We start from the raw sequence: 22,517 nt of genomic DNA on the forward strand, positions 1-22,517 counted from the left end.
GCGGAGAGACTGGGGCCTGGGGTGCTTTGGTTTTACCCACATCCCCAGTTTCAGTAACTCCTGGTTACCTCCCAAGCAGGCCAAAGGAAACATGACTCAAGCAATTATCAGGAAAAAGGATGGGGTCAAAGAGGAGAGCTAGAGGCCAGATGCCCAGAGGAAAAGAAACTTTCTACTGATGGAGAAGGGAGAAAGAAGCTAGTATAAAGTAGTGCCCTCTATCCCAGGCAGTTACCATGCCTAGACCTCAACTAGTACCCAGAACAACAAAGACCAGTTTGGTCCTAGCAAGAAGGCAAGAGCCTTAGCCTGGAAGTCAAGAAAAGTGAGTGGGAGTCTCACTTGTTCATTGCTGTAACCATGGTCAGGTCCATGGGCCTGTCCGGGCATCTGCTTCCCATCTGAACACTGCGATGACCAGATTAGATGGTTGGTGAGGGCTGGTCCTGTTATGGAGACCAAATAAGCCCTGGCTGTGACCAACTTTGCCATCTCAAGGTGGATACAATGAAGAATGGTGCCATGCAAAGTGGATTCAATGGAAGATGGGAGGACAGGGCCAAGATACCAGTCAAGATGCCTGTTTAGACCTTCAGGAACCTAGCAAGACTAAGAAAATGAAGTAGAGGAAGAGGTAGAGGAGAGAGGTGATGAGCAAAGTACCATTGGCACTCATCTCATAAGGACACCCGAAATTCTCACTCGAAGCCCAAGATAACTCTCAGTGATGGGGAGCCAACTGCACTAAGTGAAGTTTGAGTTTGGTTCGCCATGCAGCTGGATACATAGCAAAGACATATAGGCCAGACCTTGCCTTGGGTTCATGGCCCAAGGCCAGCTCTCCCTATCCCTCTGCTCCAAAGCCAATGAACTAACCTTCACAATAGCAAGCTTCCCCCCATCTGCTTGTGTGCCCTGACATGCCTGCCTTTGTTCTGTCCTGTTGGCAGCTCCTAGCCTTTCCTGGTCACAGCAGTGCTGCTGAATCATGCTGGACCTCTTTTCTTGGTCTTTTCTTTCTTTGTCTTGGTCACCCTGGTCTTCCCAAGGCTATGCATAAGGTCTGACCAGTTATGACATCCAAAGATGCCGGCTGCTCAAAGGAGTGGATGGGGCGGCTGGATGAGATGGCTGCACTGGCATGAGGACCCGTTCAATCCCCACCACACACATAAAGACGCCTGGCAGGGTTGTACACGTCTGTAGCCCAGGCACTGAGAGGGACAGGCATGGGGGAAATCACCGAGGATCCCTAGTCAAGCTAGACTAACCTAAAGTGTTGAGCTCCGGGTTCAGTGAGAGACTCTGTCTCAAGGAAATCAGGCAGAGGAGCAATAGAGGAAGACACTGTGATGGTTAAGTTTGTGTCAACTTGATCTGTTTAGGAATCCACAGACATTCCTCATAAATAGGTCTCTGAGGTTGTTTCCTGGAAGGATTAACTAAAGAAGGAATCCTTCCCCCAGGGTGAGCCCCTCCCCCAGAGTGGGCGGCCCCTGTCGGAGGAGGGAGGCTTTATCAAAAACAGCTCTGGGAAGAAAGGTGTTCCTCTCCCCTCCCACCTGACTGCCGGTGCTGCTTGCTGCTTGCTGTTTGCTGCTTTCCAGTGTGGACTGAAGAGCAGTGTCTCTCCAGGACACCTCCAGGCCTTCAGTGCTGGAACGGGACTGCTGAGGCATCCAGCCTCGTGGACTGAGCAGCTACCAGGTTCCTTGACTCTCAGGCCCATAATCAGCTATTGTTGGACTGTAGTAAAGTAATCCAATAAATTCCCATGTAATACAATTCATTCTATCAGTTCTGTTCCTCTAGAGAACCCTGACTAATACAGTCAATGCTGTCCTCCGACCTCTTCACATGGTGCACAGGGCATGCGTGTCTGTGCGCACATACACTGTGCATACTACACACTCACTAAAAAATAAACAAATGAACCAGTGCCCACGTGTATAAGTGAATGCAGAAAACAACATACAAGTGAGTGAGGGGCCAGGCTCATCTAGAGTAACAGTCTATCCAGCGGCTGTGGTAACCTTCAGAATTGTTATTACTTGCCTGTTTCCCTGCTAGGCCCATTGATTAGCACTCCTGACAATCCTACATGTTCAACTCTACCACAGGCCTGAGCTCCCACCACACAAGGCAGCGAGAACTCCCATCCCCACACCCTACTGGTGACAAGGAGTGAGGTTTTCTCTCTCTGAGGCGCCCGCTCCAGTCATATGCTCTTCTACCTAGCTGGGGCCCACATCTGAATGCCCCTGGAGAGGGCTCACCCTGGGGGCCCCACCCAATATTTGGAAATCCAGAGCTGACTCCTACCTGAATCACTCATGGGCCCAGCCCCACCCCGCCCCACCTCTGCAGACAAGCTCTCAGCCAGATAGAAAAGTGTTGGCATCAACCCAGCAACTCTCCAAATCCCACGTCCAAACCTCTGCTTCTAGCTCTCACTATAACCTTAGACAATCAACTACCTTGTGTGGGCCTCAGTTTCCCCATCTTTGAATGAGGTGAATAAATCCATGTCTGCAAGTATTATTGTGGGGTCAACATGAGATGGTCTATGTGAATATCCCCAGCCTCCAGTGGGAGTTCAGCGTTGGTTCTCCATTGCCCCTCCCTTCCATTCCTGACGTGAGCAGGAAGGTTCCATGGAAAGTTCTCTTCCTATCCTCTGTACTTGCTCAGTGCCCGGCTCCCACTTAACACTGGCTGTGATAATAATAATAGTCTCTGGAGTTTTTACTGTGTACTCATCAAGGGGATGAGGGTTTTACATACATTATCATACAAGGCTTTCTCCACAGCCCTGTGGAGTCCATATTGTCATCTTCATTTACAGACAAAGAAACCGAAGCCCAGAATTAGAGCAGTCTGCTCAAGGTTGCACCAAGAAGAAACAGAAAACTCTGTCAGGTTGATGGAGGGGCCTCTAACTGAGCAACACAATGCAGTCCAGTTGGGAAGTGAAGGACTAAGAGTCACACTAAATGTTATATCTCTTTCTTGTGGAAAACTTCATAACAGCTCTGAGAAGAAAGCATTGGGATGTCCAGAATGCAAAAGGAGAAGCTGAGGCCCAAAGATTCCTCTAGATTGTGAGTGCAGTGAGGAAGGAGAAGAGGAGAAGGAGCTGTAGCCATTGCTGAAGCCCTTTGTAAGTAGGAGGCTTTGGGACATTGTCTCCTTTGTGACTCACAACAGTCCCATGAGTTAGATTTTCTGCTATAAATGAGAAAGCTAGGGGACCTGCTTTAAAAAAAAAAAAAAAGCCACAGGTTATATAGGTGGTGGTGGGATTTGAGCCCTGATTTGTTTACAACACCTCATGTTTAATTCTGTGTTATATCACATCACTGGCTCTCTTGGATCTCCCAGCCCTAAGCCTTTAAAACAAACGCCCAAATCCTGGCAGGACTGGGCCAAGACGAAAGATAAACAAGCAGGAGACTGGTAAGTGGAGAGTCCCCACGTTCATGTGGGGAGTTTCCACTGCAGGGTCCTCTGTCCTACAGACCTCACCACTGAACAGCTGGAGCCATCTGACTGGCACAGGATGATGACCTAGAGGTCACACGATTGGTGCCTCCATGAGCCATGTAATCTACAGAGCATCAGACAACAACTGTGACTAAGGGAGCGAGGGACAATTCTCTGCCTAAGGGCTGACAGCTGCTCAGGAGGTTTCTGGGACTGTAAAGGGTCTCTCTCTCTCACACACACACACATACACACACTAGTGGAAGGAACAAGAACTGTTCCCACAGCCTTCCTTTAGCATGTGAATCACCCTCCTAACTCTGCTTAGATCCTTCTGTAGATTCTGTGGATCCCAGACCCTAACTTCCAGCTCTAAAGAGCAGGTTGTCACAGAAAGGGCCATGAACGGAGACCCAGAAGGTCTGATTTCTTGTAACTGGACTCCCTGAAGTCCCAGTGAAAGCCCCTCTTTGGCTTCAGTTTTGGTACTCATTGAAGAAGCCTCGTGAATGAGGACTGCTGAAGGTGAGAAGCATGGATTGTGCATCAGGTAGATCTGAGTTTGGGGCCCAGCTTCAGAGTTCTAGCTATGTGTCTGAGCTATCACTTGCCATCTCTGAGCCTCGGGTTCCTCCTCAGGAACTGAGGACAATAATAACCATGGTGGGGGGGTCCCAGAATCACTTAGTATAATTCACAACCTCCTGGAAGCACTTGGGAACTAATCATTACTGTGCAACCATTATAATTAATAATTACACAATTAATTCCATTTTGTCACTGTGGTCCTAGATATCAGGCCAGCAGGGGTGGGGTGGAGTTCTAGGATATCTTAGAAAGAATTTCAGAGAGAATGGCTACAAGCTCATGCTAGCTCAGTGTGTCAGAAATACTTTAGTTATGTTATGACAAAACAAACATAGGGCAGGAGAGATGGCTTAGCAGTTATAAGGTACTTGCCTGAAAAGCCAAAGGACCCTGGTTTAATTCCCCAGGGCCCATGTAAGCCAGATGCACAAAGTGGTGCGTGCACCTGGAGTTGGTTTGCAGTGGCTGGAAGCCCTGATGAACCCATCCTCTCTATCTGCCTCTCTTTTTCTCTCTCTCTCAAATGAATAAATATGTAAAATATTTTGTAAAAAGACCCAAACATGGGCTGGAGAGATGGCTTAGCGGCTAAGGCATTTGCTTGCAAAGCCAAAGGACCTTAGTTCGAGCCCCAGGACCCACGTTAGCCAGATGCACAAGGGGACAATCGCATCTGGAGTTCGTTTTCAGTGGCTGGAAGCCCATTCTCTCTCTCCCTTTTTCTCCCTCTCTCTCAAAAAATAAATTTTTAAAAAATTAAAAAGAACCAAACATGAGAGCTTTCAATCAAAAAAGAGAATGGGGTGTTTTATTTTGCCCTCAAAAGCCAGGAAGTGGGCTGGAGAGATGGCTTAGCAGTTATGTGCTTGCCTGTGAAGCCTAAGGACCCTGGTTCGAGGCTCGGTTCCCCAGGTCCCACGTTGGCCAGATGCACAAGGGGGCGCACGCGTCTGGAGTTCGTTTGCAGAGGCGCCCGTTCTCTCTCTCGCCCTCTATCTGTCTTTCTCTCTGTGTCTGTCACTCTCAAATAAATAAATAAATAATGAACAAAAAATATTAAAAAAAAAAAAAAAGCCAGGAAGTGCAGAAGAGTCAAGCATGCTCAGTGATGTCATCAGGAGTCAGCTCTTTCTATCCCTCTGCTTGTTCCTCTGCACGTGCACTGTATTTCTGTCACCCCTCGGGCTCCTGTTCCAAGCAGACATGCTGAGAGGGAAGCTGGTAGCTCATAGAGCCCCGGGTCCATCTCTTTTGCCTTACTGTGCTACATGACCTTACCCTGCTGTGAGGGAGGTTAGGAAATTGAGCTTTTGTAATAGGCAGGTAAGAGACAAGGTGCTGAGACAGGGCCAGAGTCTACCAGACACACCAGGGAAGAGTCTTTCTGATATGGGCTGTGGGTTTCTAATGTGTGGCTCCTCTGGAGAATTCAAGGACAAGTAGATGCTGCAAACTCTGAGCCTTTTCCAGACTGAGACACAGTCAGGCGCTCCTAAGAAAAGACCCCATCCAGCAGCCAGCAGGTGACAGGATCAGATCTTTCCTCTGGCCTCTTATAAAATTAAAGTGATCAAATAAGAAACAGCTGTGCCTTAGTGCAAGGGCACACCATCCTTTGCAAGCTCGCGCCCTATGGGCTGGGAAAGTAGAACCCAGGAATTCACTCTTCCAAACAACTCTCTTCAGTACTCACGCCAAAGCCACACAAGTCTACTTTCTGGAACCTTTAGATGAATTGACTCATCCTGCCCATGGAATGTGTCCCTGCTTTAATGCTTTGCTAATAATTTACTGCCACTTAACCGTATACAGCCTGGAAAACATCCTCACTTACACCAGCTCCTCATTTGATGTGTGCAACAAGTCTTCACCTTCGGATAGGGAGCCTCTGAATATGCCAGGATTATTCCCAATGCAATGGGCAGGTTTCACTTTGGCAAAAGAAGGTAGCCTCAAGATGAAAATCTGGGCACAGAGATGGCTGCACCCAGATACCTGCAGCTCTCTCTTCTCTTACCTCATCACCCTGTTCCTCCTGCCAGCTTCACTCTCAGACAGGTGCTGCCAAAGTGCATTACTGGGGAGGTCAGCATCTCCAGCTCCGTGGTAGCCTTGTGCCTAATCCCTTACGGAATCCTGACAGCCCCAGTGAAAGTTCCCAGCACTCACTCTTCAGCCTTAGCTGCTGTAGCTGTCTTTAAATCAACCTCTGTGACCAGGATGGAATGTTCTCATTCTGACTGGCCAGACCTACTCTGTGTGCCCACATGACAGAATGGGAACATGGTGTTCCCTCCGGCCCCCGAAAAAAAGAACTTGAATGCAATTATCAAAGGAGGAGGGGCCTGGTGTGGTAGTGCGAGTCTTTAATCCCAGCATTTGGGAGGCAGTGGTAGGAGGATCGCTGTGAGTTCAAGGCCGGCCTGAGACTACATGGTGAATTTCAAGTCAGCTTGTTCTAGTGCAAGATCCTACCTTAAAAAAGAGGGAGAGAGAGAGAGGAAAGCAATGTAGGGCAGGCAGGAACAACTGAGGTCTACTCATGCTATTTCTCCATCAGATAAGAAGGAAGCAAGGCGCAGAGAAGCAAAGTAGCTTTTGCCTGCAGCCCCAACACTGGTAGGCGAAGGAAGCTGACCCTGCCTTTGGCCTTGATCTGGAATGGAGAAAAGGGCCACGTGGGGAGGAGCACTCCTGGATGGCCAGAGTCCAGCCTCTTGCATGATTTTCAGGGATTCTGGAAGCCAGGAAGCACTTCTCTCTACCCCCTGCCATGAGTTTGAGCAGAAAAGTATTCTCATGTTTGCAGAGCAGCCAAGGCCAGCAGGCACTACTGGGCACTGCACACGTTACATAGCGCCTCCAACTGTGTTTTTCAGAGGTGAGGGCTGAGGCTCAAAGTGGTGGTTGGACTCATCCAAGGCCCCAGTCTTCAAATGGCAACAATGGGACTCATCCCAGGCCAGGAATGACTCCCAGGCTTTCTTGAGTGGTTTCTTCGTAGGGCACTATCAACATTTTATGAAGGAATGTCCTACACAGGACAAAAAGGTTCTGGTAAGTTAACAGGAAGCTCATTTATGGCAACAGCTAGAACATGGCCATTTACATGTTCAACCTCCACCCCTGCCACCTCTGCCCTGGGAACAGAGCCACCCTGAGCACCCCAGTTCCTTTCTGTGTGCCCAATGAAAGCACTTAGCAAACATGTGCTACATGAGTGAATGAAGTACTCCAGGGCCATACTCAGATATGAATTCCAGCCCAACTACAGACTAACTCCATGGCACTGAGCACGTCACTTGACTTCCTTGGGTCTCAGTTTTCCATCTTAAAGTGGAGACAATGTGAGGAGCATCCTCATAGGGTTGTTATGAGGATGGAGTTCATTCTTCTTTTCTTTGAGACAAGGTCTTTTGTAGCCCAGTCTGGCTTCAAGCTTGCAATGTGTTCAAGAATGACCTTGAACTTCTGATCCTCCTGCCTCTACCTCCTGGGTGCTGGGATTATAGGCCTGTGACACCACATCTAGTTTATGCAGTGCTGGGGATGGAACACGGGGCTTCATGCATGCTAAATGAGCACTCTACCAGGCCCCTAAGTGAGTTCATTCTTGTAAAGTGCTAAGGACGCTGTCTGAGGCTTAATAAGTACTGAATCAGTATTTGTGAAATAAATTAACAAATGAGTGAATGAATGGGGTGTGTGTGTATTTGCATTTGTAAGTTATAAAGTCCTTACTGCTCTTTGTATTCATTATTTTCTGATCTCTCTCTCCATTGCCCTGCAAGACATTATTCATCTTGAGAACTCAGGCAAAGAGAGGTGAATTGATTCAGGTAGGAGTTTTGAAGTACAGCTCCAGGATTGTACACTCTGGCTTGTAGGTATTTTCCACCCTCTGCAAATAGGCAATTAAAACTTTCAGTGTAAACCAGACGTGAGGGTGCATGCCTTTAATCCCAGCACTTGGGAGGTAGGAGGATTGCCATGAGTTTGAGGCTATCCTGAGACTACATAGTGAGTTCCAGTTCAGCCTGGGCTAGAGAGAGACCTTACCTTGAAAAACAAACTTTTTTTCAGTATGTATAGAGTATGTATGTTGTGATATGGGGATGTGTGTAAGTGTATCCATGTGTGTGCATACAGTAAATGTGATATGTGTAGTGTATGTGTATGTGTGTGTGCATGCGCACACACAAATGTGCAGATTCTATGTTCACACATATAGAGAACAGAGAACTTCAGGTGTCCACTTCTTTCTGCTCATTTGCCATTTTCCTGAGGCAGTGTCTCTCACTGAACCCAGATCTGTTGTTTTTGCCACTTTTCTTTTTCATTCATCAAGCCCCAGCGATTCCCTGGTCTGGGCCCCTCACCACCACATCTCCTGTAGCCTGGTGTTACAGAGGTGTGCGGCCATGCCTAACAGTTTTACAGAGATGCTGAGATCCCTCAGCAGTCTCAGGCCCTCTCAGACAGTCACGCTTGTGCTAGAAGTGCTTTTAACTGCGGAGTCCAACGAGGCAAGGTCTAAACCAAGAATGAAAAGGTGCATGAGGAGTCTAAGGATCCCAGCCTCTCAGAGCACCTGGACATGGAGGGACCATCCTAACCCGCAGCTGCAAGGAGCTGGACTCCTTGCAGCCAACCTAGAGCTCTTTCCAAAGCCTCCCAGTGTGTGCGTGCGGAGTGGGGGTGAGTCACCAAGTCATCAGGAAAGGAAGCACAGCCATCCAGCCAGAACCACAGGACCACAAGGAAGACAGGGTGGTAAGCCATCTGCTCATAGATGCAACTCTCTGAAGAGGGGAGTACTGACTGGGTATACCCCAGCACCTCACACTTAGACACCCCTCCCCCAAGCCACCCTCTGGACAGAAACTGGGTATCTCATCAGGTCCCCCAACACACACAAGTGACCTACCTCACTACTCTGATCCTGTTCTGCTCTGCTCCACCCATCCTGTAAGATGGTATCCTATCCAGTGCCAGATGAGCCCTGGAGACTCTCTATTCTCTTAAGGAACTGGAAAGTATGACTCAGCAAGAGAAAACAAAGGATAGTGGAGGAGCCTAGGAAGCTCCTTGCAAGGACTGCCCAGCCTAGATCCCTGGGAGGGTCTATTTCCAAACACTGAAAGACCTGGCCTGCCACTGCCTACCTGAGTGGATAGGCTTCTTGGTGAGGCCTCTGTAAGCAGATAAAAGATGCTTGTCCTTTTTCTTCTCACCTCTCCTGTGACTCTTCTGTGTGTGCACGCATGCACTACAGATGCCCACAGCCCATGTGCACTGTGTGGAGCCAGGGGAAGATGTCCAGTGTCCTCCTCAGTTACTCTTCTGCCTTATGTTCCTGAGATAGTGTCTTCCTGTTTTTTTTGGTTAGGCTGATCAGGGAGCCTGTGGTGGTTTGATTCATGTGTCCCCCGTAAACTTAGGTGTTCTGAATGCTAGGTTCCCAGCTGATGGATATTTGGGAATTAATGCCTCCTGGAGGGAGTGTATTGTTGGGGGCAGGCTTATGGGCTTTATAGCCAGTTTCCCATTGCCAGTGCTTGGCACACCCTCCTGTTGCTGTGGTCCACCTTATGTTGGCCAGAGGGTAATGTCCACCCTCTGCTCATGCCATCGTTTTCCCCTGCCATCGTGGAGCTTCCCCTCAAGCCTGTAAGCCAAAATAAATCTCTTTTTCCCAGAAGCTGCTCTTGGTTGGGTGATTTCTACCAACAATGCAAACCGGACTGCAACAGAGCCCCAAGTGATTCTCCTGTCTCCACTCCACTCAGCTGGGGTCATAGGCATGCATAGCCAAGCCCAGTTTTTCACATGAGTGCCTGGTATTGAACTCAGGTCTTCAGGCTTCCACTCTTTCTCACTGAACCATTTCCCAACCCCTCCTGCTGCTCTCTATGCCACCTTGTCACAGTGCAGTCCCTGACACACACTTCCCTCTTCCAGTCCATCCTGCTCCCTCTGCTGCTTCTCTCCCGCTCACCTTCTCTGCCCATCCAAGCCCCTTCGGTCTTCTTTTATTCTTTGCCATAAAAGGAAGTACCTAAGCTTCGAGCTGTGTGACCTTGGCATTGTTGCTTAAATTCCTTGGGCTATGGTTTCTCTACTATACAGCGAACATATTTGAGAAGGATTTAACACAACTGTGGATGCAAAAACTACTAAGCACATAGTGGGTGCTCAATAGATATGACATTCCCTTTACTTAACAGAGAAGGCCTTCTGACTTCCACTCTCCCTTTTCATTCTCCTTTAAAAAGAGAATTATAGCCTGGTGCGTTGCACACACCTTTAATCCCAGCACTCTGGAGGCAGATGTACAAGGATCACTGTGAGCTCGAGGCCAGCCTGGGACTACAGGGCAGAGTAAGTTCCAGGTCAGCCTGGACTAGAGTAAGACCTTACCTTGGAAAAAAAAATATCTGATGATATTTGTCAGCACAGGACGGCTCTTCTGTAGCAGTAAAGATTCCAGGAAATCTTAATTCTCAGATTGATCATGCCCTAGCCTAGGAGGGGCCTAAGGAGCACCTATGGATATCCACTCAAATTTCACACACATATGCATACACACCTGCAAGGAAGATTTTTTTTTAAGAGAATGAAGGGTGAGGTACAGGAGTTCCAGTCCTAAAGAAAGCTTGATGGACAGAAGCGGGGACAGCGCAACATGGGCACTCTGCAGGGCATAGCAGAGCCGGCCTCCAGCTACAGGGAGTGGCATGCTCTTTTCCATCATGTCCACCTTGTTCTGCCTCAATTTCTCCTCTCCTCCCAAGTTTCTTCTTTTTCTTCTTCTCTTCCTCCTTTTGTATCTCTATTGTTATCTCACAGGCAGTGGCTCTTTGCTCTCTGCTTGTCTCTATTTCTAGCACTATCTCCTTCATCCTCCAAACTTCACTGGCAAGTATCTTCCGAACACATACTTCCATCCCTCCACCCTTTCCCAGCCAAGGGAACAGCAGGCCATACCAGGTTACTGGAAAAGCCCTTCAAGGCTGCTGCACTATGCTTGAGACCTCCTGAGCCCAGGAGCTACAGCTATGAGCCTGGCCCAGAAGTCAACACTATGCATGCAAAGCTGAAAAGGACTGAAACCACTTCTCATTTATGGATGGAAAAACAGACCCAGAGGTTTGCCCGAAGTCATTTGGGGTTTGTAGAATGAGAGGGAAGCTCGGATGCTGGAGTCCCCAGAATCTGAACCCAGAGGAGACAGATGTGTGTAACAGGGGTGGGCTATGAGAGATGGGTATTAATAGCGTAGTGCCAACCCCTGCCCAGCCAAAGCCTTCTCCACAAACAAGGACATGATCAGTCTTGCCAAGGCTTTTGAAGCAATGCCTCTCTGTCCTCCCCATCTGACTTTCTCTTCTCTTCTCTTCTCTTCTCTTCTCTTCTCTTCTCTTCTCTTCTCTTCTCTTCTCTTCTCTCTTTCATACACACACACACACACACACACACACTTGTTCTCTGGAGAGTGGAAGGAGAGATGACAGGATGTCTTCTGTGTGCTTCTTTGGTGACAATCATCCAGCACAGACCCCAATCCTCCTCCCTCTCAAAGTGGAAAGCCTATACACATTCTGTGGCGGTGGGAGTGGGTGTGTGGGTGTATGCATGTCCATATGTGTGGGGTATGTTTGCATGTGGAGGCCAGTGGTCAACTAGCAGTTATCTTTCTCAGTTACTCTCTACTGTTTGGTTTTTTCTTTTTTGTTTTTTCAAGGTAGGGGCTCACTCACTCTAGCCCCGGCTGACCTGGAATTCATTCTATGCTCTCAGACTAGCCTTGAAATGATGGTGCCCCTCTATCTCAGGCTTCTGAGTGCTGGGATTAAAGGTGTGCACCACCACGCCTAGCTCCATCTTATTTTTTTAATTAATTTGCAAGCAGACACAAACACACACACACAGGGGTGGGGGAGGATGGGTGTGCCAGGGTCGCTGCAAATAAACTCCAGGTGCATGCACCCATTTGTGCACCTGGCTTTACATGGGTCCTGGGGAATCAAACTGAGGTTACTAGGCTCTGCAGGCAAGTGCCTTAGTCGCTAAGCCATCTCTCCAGCCCTCCGCTTTATTTTTTGAGACAGGGCCTTGCACTAATCCTGGAGCTGCACAGATTTGGCTGCACTAGCCAGCCAGCAAGCCCTAGATACCCTCTTGGCTTATCCTCCCCAGTGCTGAAATTACAGGCACATGCCACTAAGCCCAGATTTTACATGAGTGCAGGGGATATGAACTCGGGTCCTGGTGATTGCATGACAAGCATTTTCCTAAGGCCCCCAGACACACCTCTGCAAGCACAAGAAGGATTTTCCCCAGCCCAGATAGGAGAAAGGAGCCAAGCTAGGGTGGCCTCCTACAGCAGAGCTGGCTGCCTATGCAGGATAGGGTTGGAGTTTGCCACACTCAATCTAGAATCCAGCCACCGAGCCCTTGGCTAGAACTCCTTGCCCAGCCAGGTACAAACACCAAGACTGTCCTGAGCAGGGTGAGCCTCTGGGCAGAGGGCCAGGACTGCATTCCTCTTGCCCCACCCACCACCAGCCTCTTGGACAGCCCAGACTCCAGCAGAACTGGACCAGGGCAGGAAAAGGGCCCCTTATGCTCCACTAGCAGTCACTGGGGCTCAGCCTCACTTTGTCCTCCCTGGACTTCCGGCAAGGACAACCACACTACTGCTCTGGAGACGCCTCCCTGGGCAGCTCCGAGTTCCTGGGATGGTGCTGGCCAGTCTAGGCCTTCCTTAGAATTCTAGGATGTCTCAAAATAAAAAAGCAGAAGAGAAGGTTGCGGTCTGTGTGGTGAGAGAAGCTGAGAGGGTGGGGGGAGGAGCTAGGCTCAAGCCTGTGAACAGACATCACCAGGCCCCATCCTGACCTGGCCTGGAGAACCCTCCCTACCTGCCCTTGAGTCCTGTCTCTCTGTAGAAAGGGCTTCTAGAGCCGGGCGGGGTGGCGCACGCCTTTAATCCCAGCATTTGGGAGGCAGAGGTAGGAGGATCACCATGAGTTCAAGGCCATTCTGAGATTACATAGTGAATTCCAGGTCAGCCTGGACTACAATGAGACCCTACCTCGAAACACCACACACACAATAAATAAATTAATTAATTAATAATAATAATAATTTTATAGAAAGAAAGGATAAAAAAGAAAGGGCTTCTAATCACCACACCTACACCACCATTCAACATACTGAGAGATTAAGGCCCATGGGGTGAGGGGAGTTAACCAAAGACACACAGCAAAGGAGCTGAACTGAAGGCTCCTGGCCTCCAGACTCAGACCTGTCCCCAGCAGGCTTTCAGGGTGGAGTTTATTTGGGGTCCTGATTTCTATCCCATTCCCCTGTGGGGTCAAATTCAGGTGGGCCTCTTCTGGAGCACCATCTTTCTCAGAACCAGTACTCAGCCTAAGAACCCAAGAGGGACCCCTGAACCCCAGGGCCCTCCCAGCAGTCTTGGGAAGGTTAAGCCTCCCTTCCCTCTCTCCTTCCTCTCTCCTCCCTCTGCTCCTCCAGTGACCTCTGCCTGGGGCAGCTCTTCCTTCCCCTTTCCCTGGCCCCCTCTCTCCGCAGGCCTGAGTCCAGCAGAGATAGAGGCATGCAGGAAGGGAGAGTTCCCACCCCAGTCTCCCCAGCTGGACCTCAAGACACCTCAGGTCTTTGTCCTTGTGGCAAATAGAGCTTAATGGCTCCCACCTCAGCATTTAGCTTCCATTCTTGAAAAGTCATTGGGTAAAATAAACTCAAATCTGCTTTCCTGGTTTTTCTGGCCCACAGCATATCAATTCTTCTTCCCTGTAGTCCATCAGAGACAGGTAAGCTGCCACCATGCTCCCTGGCAACAAAACTATCACCAATGGCCTCAAGGGTGGATCCCTCTTCTGGGAGCTTGAACCTGCCTGGCCCTTTCTGACTGTGTGACATTGGGCAGTTCCTTACATGGAGGTAAATACATACACACAAGGACTTAAAATAAAAAAGAGAGGACATGGGCAACCTTGGCCCAGAACTTGGCATTCAGCAAGTAGCAACCAATGGTCAATACGCAAGCAGGCTCAGATCCTCTCTGTGGGTCTAATCTAGTTTCTAAGTGCCGTCCTGTAATGGGGAGTTCAATTTAAACTTACGGACTACTCCCTGGTGCTTACTTTGGGCTGAGCATTAGGGATGAGGAAGAAGACAGCTGCTCCCTTGTCCCAAAGAGCCCACACTCTGATGGGGAAAGGAGGCATTGACCACTGACGAGGTCACAACTAGGGTATAAGAGGCAGAAGCACACGTAGCACCTAACTCAGTCCCAAAGCTCTTTCCAGAGAAAACGTGCTCTTCCCATGGAGACAGCATGTGCCCAGAGGCAAGGAGGACCTGGGAGCAGCAGGTGGCGACTGTGTATGATATAGCAGATAGGACTCTGAGAACATAAGTCAAGCTACATTCTAAATACATCTGCGTGCTTGTGGGTTTGGCCTTACCCTGGGCTTCTGGGAAATAAATTCTAGAGTGTATTTGCCTGGGGACCTTGGGTTAGACTGGGTACTCTAACAAATGTGACTTCACATGGGCTGGCCATACATTTTCTTCAGATGGGGGCTGGCCATGTTAAAAAAAAAAAAAAAAAAAAAAAGACCAAGCATATGACTTAAGTTGTGGGACTTTGGATCAAGCCACATCAGTCAGTGTGGAGACTGACAGAGATGGCATGTGAACAGCCAATTGACTCACTGTTTATGCCACCTGAGAGAGCACTGTGTCTCATCACATCGGCAGGTAGAGGGCACTGGAAGCCTTCCACTGGAAGAAGTTCCTCAAGACTGCCTTTGCACCCTTTCTTTCAGCAAACCTTCACCGGTATCCTTCCTGAAACACACCATGCTGGAGCACGCCAGCTCTGGAGGCATTCTGTGAGTCTTTCCAGTAGATTTCCAAACCTAAGGGTGGCTTAGGGAAGTTCCTGAACTTAAAGTAGACTGGGTGTCACCTTGCCTGGGTGCCTCTGACCTTATAGTTGCCCCCAACTTAGCACAACTTTTTTTTTTTTTTTTTGAGGCAGGGTCTCATTCTAGGCCAGGCTGACCTAGAAGTCACTCTGTAGTCCCAGGCTGGCCTCAAATTCATAGTGATCCTCCTACTTCTGCCTCCAGAATGCTGGGATTGAAGGTGTGTGCCACCATGCCTGGCTCATACAACTTATTTTATTGAATCTTTGTGTGTGTTTCGGGGAGGGGGGACTCAAAGGTCAAAGGATAACCTCAAGTGTCAGTTTCCTCCTTGCCTGTCACCTTGTTTCAGGCAGAGTCCTCTTGTTTGCTGTTGCACAGGCCAGGCTAGCTGACCTGCAGGCAAGCTTCCAGGCATCCTCCTGATTCCACTTCCTGTCTCACCTCAGGTGCTCTGAGATTATAGACCCACTACTGCCTCCAGCTTTATCTGGGCTCTAAGCATCCAAACTCAGTTCCTCAAGCTCACAAACAAGTGCATTACCCACTGAACCATCTTTCCAGCCCAACACATGTTTTTGTTTGCATGTGTATGTGTGTGCGTGATATATATGCATGTGTGTGTGGGAGAGGCGCACATGTATATGCTGGCACACTTGCATGTGTGTGCACTTACATGTAAGGACCAGAGGTTGATGTTAGGTATTGTGGTGGTTTGGTTCAGGTGTCCCCCATAAACTTAGGTGTTCTGAATGCTAGGTTCCCAGCTGATGGAGATTTGAGAATTAACACCTCCTAGAGGGAGTGTATTGTTGGGGGCGGGCTTATGGTGTTATAGCCAGTTTCCCCTTGCCAGTATTTGGCACAATCTCCCGTTCCTATTGTCCACCTGATGTGGGGCCAGGGGGTGATGTCCACCCTCTGCTCATGCCATCGTTTCTCCTGCCATTGCGGAGCTTCCCCCTGAGTCTGTAAGCCAAAATAAATCTCTTTTCCCCACAAATTGCTCTTGGGCTGTTGGATGATTTCTACCAGCAATGCAAACCTGACTGCAACAGGTATCTTCTTTAGTCATTCTCCACCTTATTTTTGGAGACAGGATTTCTTGTTGAGCCAAAAGCTCACCAATTCAGCTAGCTAGTTAGTGAGCCCCAGAAATCTTCCTGTCTCTGCCTCTCCAGAGCTGGGATTGCAGGAATACACCACTAGGCCCAGATTTCATGCGGGTGCGAAGGATGTGAACTAGGGTTCTCATGCTTGCATAGCAAGCACTTTACTCCCTGAGCCATCTTCTCAGCCACAGCTGCAACAGAGCTGATCTTGGAGATAGAAAGCAGGGAACACAATCCAGGTCCAAGGTAGATAGGTCAGGACTTGGGAATAGACTAGTATTGGGGTGTAATCAGGGTGCTGAGTCCATAAATACAAGAGAAAAACGGACTTGATGCAATTCATATCACAACTGATGGTTTCAGAGTCTCTAAGGGGTCAGTGCCCCGCAACAGGGCTGCCCCCCTGCACAGGATGCCTTGCGGGGACCATCAACGGCCTGAGCAGTGCTGCAGAGTGGCCGTCAGGTGGCAGCATAGGCCATCTTTTCCAGAGCTGATCTGAAAAGAGAAAGGAGATGGGAAAAGGGAGCTCCTCCCTCACTGCTGAGGATGCAGATTCTCTAGAAACCCCACTTGAGCCTCAGCCCATGGTCCTGCCTGGTGGAGGAGGCAGAAATCCTGGGATCTAAACACTGCTGGGCCTGGAGCCTGTGCCTCCTCTGTAAGGCCTGGGCTGGGAGTTGCATTTCTTCCTTGGCTTTCCTCTCCTACAAGCTGTGGCTTCTTAACAGATTTTGGAAGGCAACATCTTTGTTTTAAACAAAATCATAAGAGCTAACCCCCCCCCACACACACACCCTAACCCCTCCTATCTTAAGTGAAACCCTCCTAACATCATGCTGTGGGGACCTTCAAGAACCCTTCTCCTATGCTTGTGATAGAGTCACGCCTCTTCCTACACCAACCACCCTGGCACCTCAGCCCCCAGCAGGTATCAAGCATCCACTGTGGACAAGCACCTTGAACAAGTGAATCCAGAGTGCCTCTAGGGTGGGGACAATGCCTACCTACCCCCCCCCCCCACCACCACCCTAAGCAGTGTGTCCAGCTGGGAGCTGGCTGAGCAGACCAAAGCCTAGTATAAAATGAAAATGGGCAGTCCCTTGTTCAAATACCACCATAAATTCCAAGATGGCAACGTTAGATCATTAAAACAAGGTCAGGACAGACCCAGGAAGCAGCTCCTGACATCTGAATGTTGGGTGAGTGTCTCCCACATGTCGGGCACAATTCTGGGTCCTCAATCAGACATGAGCAAGGCACCCAAAATCCAGCCAAACTGCACTTAAGGATGAGGCTTTGTCAGCCAAGAAGGCAGCTGCCTTCTTCACTCATGTGCCCTTTCTGCTCATCAAGCTAGAGTCCGGGGGGGGGGACTCCACAAAGTCACATAAAAGGTGCCAGCAGACACACTGCTTGTGTCCCTGCCATGCAACTGTGCTTCTAGGCTGCACTGGGTGAAGAGAGAGGAATGAAAACCACTCCCAAGAAGTTGCAGGAGAGATTAGCACGAAGGATAGCGCACCCTGGTATGAGGAGTGAGGAAAGGAATAGATGGACACACACATTAGACCAGCTATTTAAGGAAGGGCGTGGCAGGGCCATGGCACCGAAAGATGCGAAGAAGTCCTCAAACTGGAGCTTCCAAACTATATTCTTAGGGATCAGCAAAAGTGTCCTAAGGACTACACCAAAGACGTGGGAAAGAGCAGGCACCCAGCAGTCGTACCTCTCTCACGCCCTTTTTCTGCACACCACCTGGCCTTCCCAGGTCAGCTTTTGTTGGAAGAATTTGGCTAGCTCAGGAAGGGCAAGATACTGGCCCAGTGTCACACAGCAGGACCACCAGAAAGAGGAGTAATCAGAACTCTGAGGTCAGAGGTCAGCCAGGAGTGGGGGGAGGGGAGAGCCCAAAACAGTCAAATATAAATGGAATAATAGGTATCAGAAACTGGAATTTTAGACCCAAAAGTTGAGATTGTGATGAACTGGAGGCTCGAGGTCAGATGGTAAATCTCAGCTATAAGCAGAGAGAGTCAAGGTTAAGTTCCAAGCGCAGAGGTCAACGATTCCTTGCTCTGGTAATATAGCCGGTATATGCTGGACACCTACTACGTGGGGCACAGTTCTGGAAAGATGAAGAGCCTGTGCCTCCTGGCACTTGGGATACTTGGGGGAAAGAGGTAAATGCTCGTATAAGAAAGATAACAGAGCTAGAGGTAAGAAAAAGAACCCGGCTGAGCTAAACAGAGGGAATGTCCGTAGGTGGGCTGGTTCCTATACTGGTATAGGAGGACCTCTCTGAGGAGGTGATATTTGAGCCGCTCTCTGGCTGGGCCTGGAACAGTTGCGGAGCTGCCGGCCTGAAAGCCTGCAGATCCACTCTGCAAGGAGAGGCTGGCTGCGGTGGGGCAGGAAGTCTGGTCCCCTGTAACCGTATCCCCAGGAAGGAGGAAGCCAGGACGGCTCTTTCAGCAGTCCTATTCATCAAGGCTGGGCTCTAACCCCAGGCAGCACCAGGGGCTCCTCAGCAGTCTACCTTAGTTCAGTCGTCTGGGGAGTAGGCAGTGAGGGAGAGAGGGAGGGAGGACAGCCCAGAGAGGGTCCTGGATTCCCTTCCAGACAATAAATGCTTCCAGGTTCCCAGGAGCATTCTGCGGGTCACAGCCGCATCTGATCTCAATTACCCCCGGTGTAGAGTTCCCTGGTGGGGGGCAGAGGTAGGGGGGGAAGCAGTTCCTCCGTAATCAGAATCTCCTGGTCCAGTTAGTGAGGGCACCTCAGAACAGGTCCCCAAGATGTGAGGATGCAAGAAGAAGGTTGTCCCCTACCCCCACCCCCCAGATCCGAAGTGGAGACCAGGGCTCTACTTTCCAACCCTCTTGCTGTATAACTTTTAGCGGTTCACTTGATCTCTCTGGGCCACAATCAGCACAGCAAAGATTCCACCCCTCTGGGACTCAGTTTCTTCTTACCAACCTCCAGAGAGGAAGTGAGGATTCAGTGCGCTACAATGTGCAGCCAGATCACCCAAGTAGGAGACAGAGAGAGAGAGAGAGAGACCCCTGGGATTCTGAAATTTCTGTATTGAGCAAGCGGTTGTGATTGGTGACCTTGAGCCATTCTCACAGGCCTGTCTCTCCAGCCTCAAACTAGTAGGTAAAATCCCTCCCAGAAGAGGGTCTTTCAGACTCTACTGTGAGCAGACCCTTTTGCACCAAGAGGCCTCGCTGGAGCTCTATGCGAGTAGATTGCCTTCGGCTGGTAAAACGCCCCCTGAAGGCCGGTTCTGCCACCTGCACCTGGTCTCCAACGATGCCTAGAGCCGCGGCGTGGGTGGGCTGCAAGAGACATGTGACTTATAGACGGGAGTGGACCGGAGGCACAGGCCTCGCCGTGCTGGGCTCACCGGCGAAGCAGGATTCGAACCCGGGCCCCGTTGAACGTGGGGCGGGGTCGCTGCACGGTCAGGGGCCGCCCGACTGGAGCGGATGCCAGGGTCGGCCGGGCGCGGGGCCCGCTGGGCCGGCCGGCCGCGCCGCGGACGCTGCTTTCTCCTTTTATGTCCGCGCGGGCCGGGAACTCCCCGCGGGGCCGCAGCCCGCGAACAATGCGCCGCTTCCTGCCCGCCCTGCGGCTGCCCGCCCGCCGGGAAATGCGCCGAGCCCGGCCCGCTGCGCGGGTACACCGGGTCGCGCCCCGGGAGACCGCCAGGACCACCGGGCAGCAGTGCGAGGCGACCGGCGATGTCCTGCGCGGCTGCTGGGAGGCGCCCATCTCCTCGCCACGCAGGAGCGCCCGAGTGTTCAGGCATCCACCATCCACCGTGCCCACACAGGCCGTGGGTTGTCGCACCCCCACCCTCGAGAAATGCTCGTATCTGTGCCCTGCAGGCATACATTTTCTACATACCGCCCGAGCCCCACCCAGCTGCCTCGCAAGACAACAGCCACTTGTTGATTCAGCAAATGCTGCTTGGGCCTTTGCAACCTGCCAGGCCCTGAAGCTAGACACTGCTACTCATGGAGCAGAGAAAAGCACCCACCGACCGACCCCTAGCCTCCGGTTCTACCGAGGAAAACAGGGGCCTCACCAGTCAGCGATCACTAGATCACGCCTTACGTTATTTACATGTTATGGAGAACAATAAAGAGGGGACAAGGATGGAGAATAAATGACTAATGACCGGTATTTTGACTTAAGATGACTCAAGATATTTTAACTTAAAAGATGACAGACAGCCCATGAATTACAAATAACCAGACACATCTCCAAAGTAGACACACCATGCCACCAAGTCCAGGCATTACACAGACGCTGCATGCGTAATCACCTACGGGCACGCCTGCATGCTCGGTGAACAGAATGTGTGCGCTGCACAAGAACCCGGTGAATATTACGCAGGCATGATATGTGCACATGGGGTATATCAAACAGCTTCAGGAAAATGTGAGGGGAATATGAATGAGGCATATCTGTGTATGGGAGACACGAGGGAGTGCTTGCACGGTGTGTGCAGTACAGAACACATTTACGCACGGTTTAGGATCCACATGTGCATGGCACCGTAATCGTGGGCTATGGGCAGAGCACTTCCGGTCCGTGCCTGCCCTTTAAAAAACGTCTATCATTATTCTGTCTAGACTCAGGTGTCGCATATCTCAAGTGCATGGTTACGAATTTCAGAAGTCCCATGTCAGTATAGTGAGTACATCCCAAAGACATCATAATTTATTGATTTGTATTGTAAGTTTCATGTGAAATATATCATAATAATGGGCTGGAGAGATAGCTCAGGGGTTAAAGTGTTTACCACACAAGCATTAGGACCTAAATTCAAATACCCAGGACCCAAGCAAAAATGTATGGCATGATGGTGTGGCCCTGTAATCCCAGCCCTGGAGGGGTGGAGGCAGGTTATCCCTGGGGCTACTAGCTAGTCTATCTGAATCAGTGAGCTCTAGGCTCAGAGAGAGACTGTGTCTCTATGAAATAAGGTAGAGAGCAACTGAGGAAGACCCCCCGATGTAGACCTCTGTCCTCTATACGCATGCATGCATGGACACACGCGTGCCACACATACACACACGTGCAATATATAAATATATACATGCCTATAATGTGCATATAGATCACAGACTATGTAAATGTGTTCTATACTGTACACACCATGCAAACACACCTTCATGTCTCCATTCATAAATACAGTTCACTCATATTTCCCTCACACTCTCTTTGAAGCTGTTTGATATAACCCATGTGCACCTATCATGCACTAGTAACATTTACTTCTTTCTTGTGTCCGACTCCATGCTGGGTGGATTATGTCACTCAGTGTTTAGGACGCACCTATGCAGTAGGTACTTGCAGTTAGTGTGGCGGTGAAGACTCAAGCTGCAGTCAGATCACCTGGGTTTGAATCCTGCTTCACAGTGACGTAGCCTGCTGAAAGTGTCCGTGTCTCCATCTGTAAAATGAGGGCAAGAATTGTGCACAGTACAGCTCTGGATGAAGTAAGTGCTTAGTAAATGTTAGCTGTGACTCAAAAGCCTATGGTTGGAAAGGTCAAAAGCTCTTGAAGGAAAGCGACTACTGTTTGTCTAAATGGGTATCTTGTACCCATCAAATACCCTCTAAATATTTATATTTATGTCCATAGACTGGTACTGCTCTCAGCTTTGGTCAGCGATGTTTCTTTTTGCAGATGGTGATGACTACTGAAGAGAATCAAAACTTATAAAAATGCTGAAAATAAGCACTCTTGAGTGCTCAGTGCTAAATGAAACATCTCCATCATGCTGTCTAGGGCTGAGGAAACATTGCAGAACAGGGGGCAGAAAAGAATGCAAGAGCCAGAGGATGGGGAGGAGTGCTCTGCAATGTCCATGTCCAGATATGAAGTGACCATTGCATTCATGATCTCACAGAGACTGTTGTTGCCTGAATAAGGCCTGTAGAGTCCATGATGGATGATGGAGGAGGGGGAAAGACATCAAAATAGAGGAAGCAGGGCTGGAGAGATGGCTTCATGATTAAAATCACTTGCTTACAAAGCCTGACGGCCCACGTAAAGCCAGATGCACAAAATGGCACATGTGCCTGGAGGTTTTTGTCTTTTTTTTTTTTCCTCACAGTGGCTGGAGGCCCTGGCACATCCATTCTCTTTCTCTCTCTCCCTCTCTCATAAATAAATGTATAAAATTTAAAAAGGTTAGCTAGCTGTGATTAGTACTTATCTTACAAATAAAACGATTGAGTGACTTACCTATAATCACATAACCTGTCAGTGGAGGAGGTTGGCCTTGATCACAAGTCTGTATGACCACAGGCTTTTGAAACACACCTGGTCCACCACAGCTCATGCCACCCA

The sequence above is a fragment of the Jaculus jaculus genome, chromosome 1, assembly GCF_020740685.1.
Source record: "Jaculus jaculus isolate mJacJac1 chromosome 1, mJacJac1.mat.Y.cur, whole genome shotgun sequence".
NCBI lineage: Eukaryota > Metazoa > Chordata > Mammalia > Rodentia > Dipodidae > Jaculus > Jaculus jaculus.